The 7,958-nt window shown below is 39.4% G+C and overlaps 1 pseudogene; it reads right to left on the bottom strand.

Annotated features, from left to right (window-relative positions):
* Positions 1 to 568: 568 nt before the first annotated feature.
* On the bottom strand, positions 569 to 2,999 carry LOC116267819 (oxygen-evolving enhancer protein 2, chloroplastic-like; annotated as a pseudogene).
* Between the last annotated feature and the right edge of the window lie 4,959 nt (positions 3,000 to 7,958).

Here is a 7,958-nt window from a genome sequence, read left to right as displayed (position 1 = left end):
TATCCGCATGAATGTGATAATTTACTTAGTTCTCTTGCATTGGTTTAGGAATGAATTTCATATACCACGCATGTACACTATCATCCTTTTAAGAACCAGGTGGGTTTGGTATAGTTTGTGTCGTTGTCTACCAGCGTGACATAATGATAGTCAAATGTCTTGGCATTTTCCAGAACATACTTTCAAATTTGCATTATGATTTCAAACTACCTTCAAATTCAATTTGAAATTTCTCCTCGAGATCGATTTTCCAATGTGACTTCCAATCATTTCTCAATTGTTTTCCTAAAACCATATTGAATGTAACAATGCTGCAGTAGGATTGCATACCATGAACCTAATGTTGAAAAGGGCAACTTGGTCAGTTTTCCAGCCAACACTCTAAGGGTTCTTTAGTTTTCTAATATCAATTTATTTTATAGAAGTTGAAACATATGAATTCCTCATGATCGTGTTGTTTATTAGGCCAAAGCACAACACTTTTTTATTAGGAATTTAGCCAGTTAATTTGGACCTTTGGATCGGTTACCCTTGGTAAAGGCACTAGGAACAACTAATCTCGAAACTATTTCTTTGGAATAGAGGAGAATCTATTTTTTCCCATCAGGTTATGAGCAAGGTTTTCCACAAAAATTTTGCGTATAAACACATTGTTTACATGGCGTCTCATAAGAGCTCATAAAAGAGAAGTCTTTCAATACGCACTCCATATACAAAATACAGGTCGGTACCTTAAGCAAGGCTGAAGGAGGAAGCCGTGCTCTCCACGAACCTCCTGGCACCCTTGAACCACCTCTTATCGCCTGCTTGGACCTTGCATATGTAGAGCTTGCCATCAGAAACAACAGCATTGATGAGTTGGTGCTTGCCGCCTTCATCACCATCTGCTGTTCTTGTCAACACAGACAGAGAGTAAAACTGCTTCCCGCCGACAACTGGAGTCGCCGACTCTAAGATATTTGCAGCTGCAACTGCATCCTTGTCGAACCCACCCTGCAATTTAAGTTACCAATACTATTATTATGTGTCGAAGTGCCCAAATAAGAGATAACTGTAAAATGCTAAGAAGGAACACAAATGCATGGCAAATATACTTCTTTAAAAATTACTTCCCAAGCTTCACAAGAAAAATGAACAGTAATGCTAGTTGAAGGGGGCTAGTGCAATAAATAGGCATGGATCAAAGTTTGAAATTAGACGATAGAAACTCAAGCATTTGATAAAAAGAAGAATTCACTTTCTCGATTGATTTCATTTACCTCAGAATCAGTCTTCCCAGAGTAGGCCTGTTTCCCAAGAAGATAGTCGACCTGCATAAGACATGTTAAATTTTGTTACTTGTAAATTTGAGCAATTCTAAGAAACTTCTTACATTTTCCACAAAACTGCCTTTAGAACCACAAGTGCAGTCAGAATTCCAAAGTGAGAAAATATGAACAAGCAGTACTGCCATATGCCTGCGTTTTAGAGGGCTACATATGTGCCTTCTTCAATCCATTCGAACGCAGAGTACATCAAACCATTATCTTTTGTAAGTAACAGAGGACGAATTGTGTACCATTAGCAGTAACTCATAATGGACTAAAAAAAGTTCTACAAAACATTAATCTCGTAGAATTAGGCAGCGAGCCTATTCTGACATGCTTTAGTATTCCTTTAAACGTTAGGCACGTCTTTTGTAACACAATATTCAAATAAGGACCAAGCGTGAAACTTTAGGGGACCATGTTTCAACGGAACATATAAATTTACTGCTTGTTTACCTTGGAAAGAAACTCCTCGGGGAACCATAATCGGCTATGCTCTTCTTGTCTGTGGGAGTGACCGTCACTGTGACATTGCTGTTGGAGTCAAAGTTGTCTTCATATCTAAGGACCTGACCAGGGTACTCCACCTCTCTGCTGGGGTTCCACTTTGAGGGGACAAGAAGCTTGAACCCATCCCCATTGTATGGCAAGAAGTCCGTGTTTGCCTTTGGTTTGCCGAACACGTTAGCTGCATTTTGCCAGAAACCACAGAGAATCAGCACCATGGTCATTGTGAAGCAGAAAGTGGCAGCGATATTGCAGGCATAAAACAACTGCTTAAAATTATATATGCATAAAAACGTGCATTCTGGAATCCGGAACAGGCATTATTTGAAATTTTTGAACTCAAACCAACATAAGATTTTCAATATTTTAATAAATAATTAGGCTGCACTACTTGTTTATAGTAGCTTATATGTTACTTCTAAGAATTATTCCTCAAATTCCCCCAGCCAAGAATGGGACGCCCAACACATAGGAAACACTCCATTGACTTAAACTTCGAATTCCTAATGCGTGATATCACTTGATATGACTGCAACAAGTGAAACATCAAGTGTGATCATTTTGCTTCTCTACAACAGACACTGTTCAAAAAATATCTCATAATCACTCTTGGGGAAAAGGAAAATACAATAACAATCGTATGAGTTCGAGGAATTATTTGCGGAGACCAAATCTTGGTTCATTTTGGCATGGTACACCAACTTACAGGTTCTTGCTGCCACTGCAGCCAGCCAGAATCTGAAATAGAATGCCACCAAACGATCTCCTCAAAAAGAAAAGGAACGGTTTTCGTCCTTGTTGAGCCCAAACAACCTGGTAGCTTTAAGGAAAAAAACATTACCAGCTTCTCCATATGCAGCATCGGCAGGGGAGACCTTGGTGCCAACAGCAGCAGCACCAACGAGCAAAGTGAGTGCCAACCGGCGAGAAAGACCAGAACTCTGCTCTTCCTCCGCGGAGCTCTTCTCTGCCTTGCAGGTCACCAAAGCCGGCTTGGTTGGTGCCCTCGGGGACTGGACCCTGCCTCGGACAGAAGGTGCAATATGGTGAAGGAAGCAAGCTGTTGAAGCCATTTCTCACAACACTCTTTCTTTGTTTTACTTCTTGTCGCGCTCGTGGTGGTCTGCTTCAACTCTTTCTCGCCGACGAAACAGAATAAAAGAGGAGCCAGAAGCAAATAAGAAAGGCCTTTTGAGGATATTAGATTTTGGTTGGGGAATGGGATGGAGCCGATGAGAGGATGAGGTTGGATAAGAGGCAGGCTCTCATAGGACAACATTGATTTCCATGACTCGGACGTGTAATATGCTCCACTTGTTGCTTCAATAGGTCGAATTTGGGAGGCCCCATCAGATCTTCATTAATTCATTCAGCTCGGCATGTAGGACCTGTATCATAATCGAACCAGATCCCGTAACGCAGCTTTGCATCCGAATTCAAATTTTAACACGTAGCAAAATTAAATTTGAGTAAAAACCGTATATCTTAAAGCGTAAAAATGTCCAATTCGGGCTGCATTTTAACAAAGTCACATCCAAGTCTGTTCTTTGATCAAATGGTTCTCGTCAATCTTAATATGCAGGTCTACGGCTGCAAAACAAGTCAAACTAACTCGAACTCAACTCACTCAAACAAACTCAACTCGAGCTTGATTTGTTTATGAAAGAATCAAGCTCGAGTTTAAATCTATACTCAAAAGTCAAGTTTGAGTTGTAAGGGCTCAACTCAGTTAAACTTGGGTCAGTTCGAGTACATAAAACTTGTTCATAATGGTTGAATTAATATAATGAGTGAACGAGTAAAACGATTTGATGAGGTAAACAAGTTAAAAGAAACGAAACTGATTAACAAAAATCAGTTACAAAAATGAGTTAAGCTAGTGGAGCTCGAGTTTGATGCTGTATAGTCGAGTCAAGCTCAAGTCTGTTATATGAAGCTCCAGTCCAGATCGAGCCCGATCTCGAGTCGAGTTATTTGAGTCAAGTTCGAGCTCAAGCTCGGCTCAGCCTGTGTGCAGCCACACAGGTCCAGTGAAATTGGTTTTGGTAAAGCTAAGATTCTTTCCCTTTTACTTCCCTATCTTGTAAGTAGAATCTATTATGTTTTAAATCTGGTTTGTGTTTCAATAGTATTTCATATCGAGACTTCTTTCCAAGTTGAAATGATGGAAGACGATTGATAATATGTACTGCAGTTCTGAAAACATCAAACCATAAGAAATCCTTTAATGAGGCATGAGACATCATGGTAAGTCCAGTTTCAACCACATGTCTATGTTTACGCTCGACGATGTCATTCTATTGATGGGTATATATTCTTCTTTTAATTCCATGATCATTAAAAAATTGAGAGAACCCATGACTCACGAACTCACCCTCACTGTCGCTCTAAAAAAATTTTATTTTTTGACCAATCTGATTTTCAACTATGTTTTTGAAGTTTTTGAAGCAATGGAAGGTGTCAAACTTTTTAGTGAGAGGAAAAATCCAAAAATCCATTAGAATTTAGAATGATCATCAACAAGTAGCAAGTAATACCAATACCCTTCTCTAGATGTGTGAGGAGTTTGTCCCTATAGATCCGCATGCACAATTTTAAGAGGAAAGCTAGCAACTTTATTTGAATTTTCAAAAGGTAAGCAATGCATTTTTCTAACCACACAACTAGAACAAAAATCAGTATCCTGATAATGTTTAAACAAAGATGAAGTCTGATTCATGAAATTCAATATTCTAGGGCTAGGATGACCAAGACGGCAATGCCAAATCGTCGCATCTTTATTCCTTGCTAAAGTAGACAAAGCTTGATATCTTGAGGATTTTTCATGTATCTGCTGCTCACATGTCTCTTTCCCACTATGAGAAGCCAATGAGAAGTCCCAGACATAAAGTCCATACTTATTTTGTCCCTGATGGATTGCGCATTTGGTCTACATGTCCTTAACGAAGAATTTATGAGGATAAAATTCAAAGAAACATTGATTATCTCTAGTAAATTTGCCTACAGATAGCAAATTTTTGGCAATTCTAGGAACATAAAGAACTTGAGGCAAATTGAATTTAGTTCCATTAGTAGAGATAGAAGTATTACCAATATTGGAGATACGAGCATTAGAACCATTTGAAACCATCACACCATCTGTACCCATATAATCTGATTTATTTGAAAGAATGTCTTCTTGTGCAGTCATGTGATGAGATGCACATGTGTCCGCGTACCATGTTGTATTCATAGGCTGTTGACCCAATGCAGTAGCAGCAAATGTCATAGGAATATCATAACATTGGCGAGCTGTGTGATTTTTTCTACCACAAAACTGACATACTACTGGCTGATTCACTGAGCTAGAGTCCTTATACCCACGGTTTCCTTGGCTTTGATGATAAGAGCTATTTGGCTGATGAGGTTGTTGTCTGCCTCTACCTCAGCTTCCATAGAAACAATTACGCCCATGGCCTCGTTGGCTAAAGAAGGCCACAGAATTCTCAACTTGTTGGGAGGCATGGCGATGCATATTTTGAAGTCTTTTCTCATGATTCAACAAGAGATCATATAACTCAGTGAACATAGGGAGATTTTTCATGGTAGTAATTGATGTTATAAAACTTTTATATTCAATGGATAGCCATTAAGAGTATGGTGAACTCAGAAACAAGTTTATTTGCAGCACATAAAGCATCAGTAAGAAATCTAACTTTATTTAAGTATTCGACCATGGGAAGATCTCTCTTCCGTACATCTTGAAGGTCTCGTTTTAGCTATAAAATCTGTATACTTCATTGTGATGCATAAGACTTTTCCAATTGAATCCATGCATCTTTAGACATAGGAGATCTAATAATTTGACCCGAAACAGATTTGTCGATTGTAGCCTTGATCCAGCTCAATGCAAGCTGATCCACACGTTTCCAAATAATAAATTCAGGATTAACAGATTTATTTGCTCCTTTGCCAATAAATTGATTTGGAGCATGAAGAACCATCCACAAATTTAATTAGATTTTGACTAAACATAATAGATTCTATTTGTGACCTCATACTAAATAGTTGGATAGCTTGACCGAAACAAGACTAGAAAAAGCTGAAACATGAATTGAGATGAAAGAGAGATGAAACCTGAATTTAATATAGACAAGGATGGATTTGATGCTGTCATGTCATGGATACCAAGACACAAATTCCAAAACTAATGTTTGTGCTCGTTGATTTATGGTCAAAACAGATTGCCACAACAGGACTTCCATAAGAAAAACGGCACTTCAAAAATCTATACATCCTTCCAACGATCTCCAAAAAAATCTGGAATCGTGCCTCCTCCGATAAACTCCTGCTCGGCAGCAAAAGTCTCCACAGACAGCGCCAGACGATTTTGTTGCCGTGAATGATGAAACGCCCAAATCTGGTAGAACAGGGGCAGGTGGCCGGAGAACAGACGATTCCGGCCGGTGCCGGCAACTTCGCCGGTCGAGCTCAGGTCTATTGGGACTATCACTCGTCTGGGTCTCTGCCTGAGGGCACTTCAAAAATCTATAGATCCTTCCAACGATCTCCAAAAAATCTGGAATGGTGCGAGAGTGTTCTTCAGACACCTAGGAATCCGATAAACTCCTGCTCGACAGCAAAAGTCTCCACAGAAAACAGCGCCAGAGGATTTTGTTGCCGTGAATGATGAAACGCCCAAATCTGGTAGAACAGGGGCAGGACAGACGATTCCGGCCGGTGCCGGCGACTTCGCCGGTTGAGCTCAGGTCTATTGGGACTATCACTCGTCTGGGTCTCTGCCTGAGCAATATTACGCCGATTGATGGCTGGTAGAATCAACGCCGGACGAAAAAGCGATGCCTGGTTCAGCAGACAGAACGTGCTAAAGAAAAACAGAGTCTCTAGCAGACAGAACTTTCCTGGCTTCTTCAGCGTTTAAACCACTCTTGTGAAAAATGAATCTGAATGAACAGAGAAATAGGATCTGTTGTTGCAGGTTACAGCAGAGAACAAAGAAAAACCAGGAATCTACTGTTGCAGGTTACAGTGAGAACAAAAACAACCAGATGATCTCTGCGTCGAGGAGATGAAAAGAGGATTTCTGCAAGGAGCATCAATCAACCGGCTTCTGCGAAAACTTTGGCTAGTGATTTACAGCAAATAGACATGCCATGATACCATGATAAAACTCAGAAAAAAACGAAGGAGTAAGTGCTCAAAAGACTAAGAACGATTTTAACGTGGTTCAGCTATACGCTTAGATCCATGATCTCTGCAATTTCTCTCAATCACTTGAGAAATGCAGTTCACTATTTAATTTGGCAAGTATATCTCTTCTTTCTTTTATCTTGTTCATCACTAATTTTGTACCTAGAGAGATTTGATCGTGATTTTCTTTTATCTTAACAAGTGAAATTGAAAGAATCCTACTATGGCTAAACGAGCCGAGGGGTTTGGCACTGGCTTGGGCTAATGGGTGGTAAATAGTTAGTTGCCGGTTTAAGTGGCATGGGCATCATTTTCTTGCACGAGCTGATGCAGCCCTAAACCCTGAGGACATGGGAAGGGAATGAGCCTTTTGTTCAAACTTCCTTAAAAGGTTATAACCCGCATAAACCAGCTTTAACCAGAGATTTGGTCAAAGTGAATAATTATTTACGCATTTGAATCATTAATAAGATCCAAAATAAACTTGAATGGATTGGTAGATGGAGAAAATACAATTCTGTTTTAGAATCAGCGTGTGGAATTGGGTAAGTCCATATATTATTATGTAGACAACCACTCAATCTAAACAAGGTTTTTTACGTGAAAAACATCCTAGGCAGATGTCAGTTGTCCATAATCGAATTAGATATAGCTACTCCATGTATCCGGATATTGATCAGCATAGTATAATTAGATTTAGATGTCCGTGAAAATTAGACATCTCTTGGATTCAGATTTTTTTTAAAAAGAAAAAATTATGTAGTTGCTATTTACAGGGATGGTATCCCTAGTGTTTTTTTTTTCTCTTTATTGAATATCAGTCAACTTACTACTTGGTACGTAAATAGATCATATCCAGACTTGGGTTTGCCAAAAACCCATGGCTTCCACTCATATCAGAGTACGGAACAAGATCTGCAGGAATTATTTTGGAATTGGACTCAGGTATACTTG

This window comes from Nymphaea colorata, chromosome 14, assembly GCF_008831285.2.
Source record: "Nymphaea colorata isolate Beijing-Zhang1983 chromosome 14, ASM883128v2, whole genome shotgun sequence".
NCBI classification, from domain to species: Eukaryota; Viridiplantae; Streptophyta; class Magnoliopsida; order Nymphaeales; family Nymphaeaceae; genus Nymphaea; species Nymphaea colorata.
The sequence above is the reverse complement of the archived record's forward strand: the minus strand, read 5'-3'. Positions and strand labels throughout refer to the sequence as shown.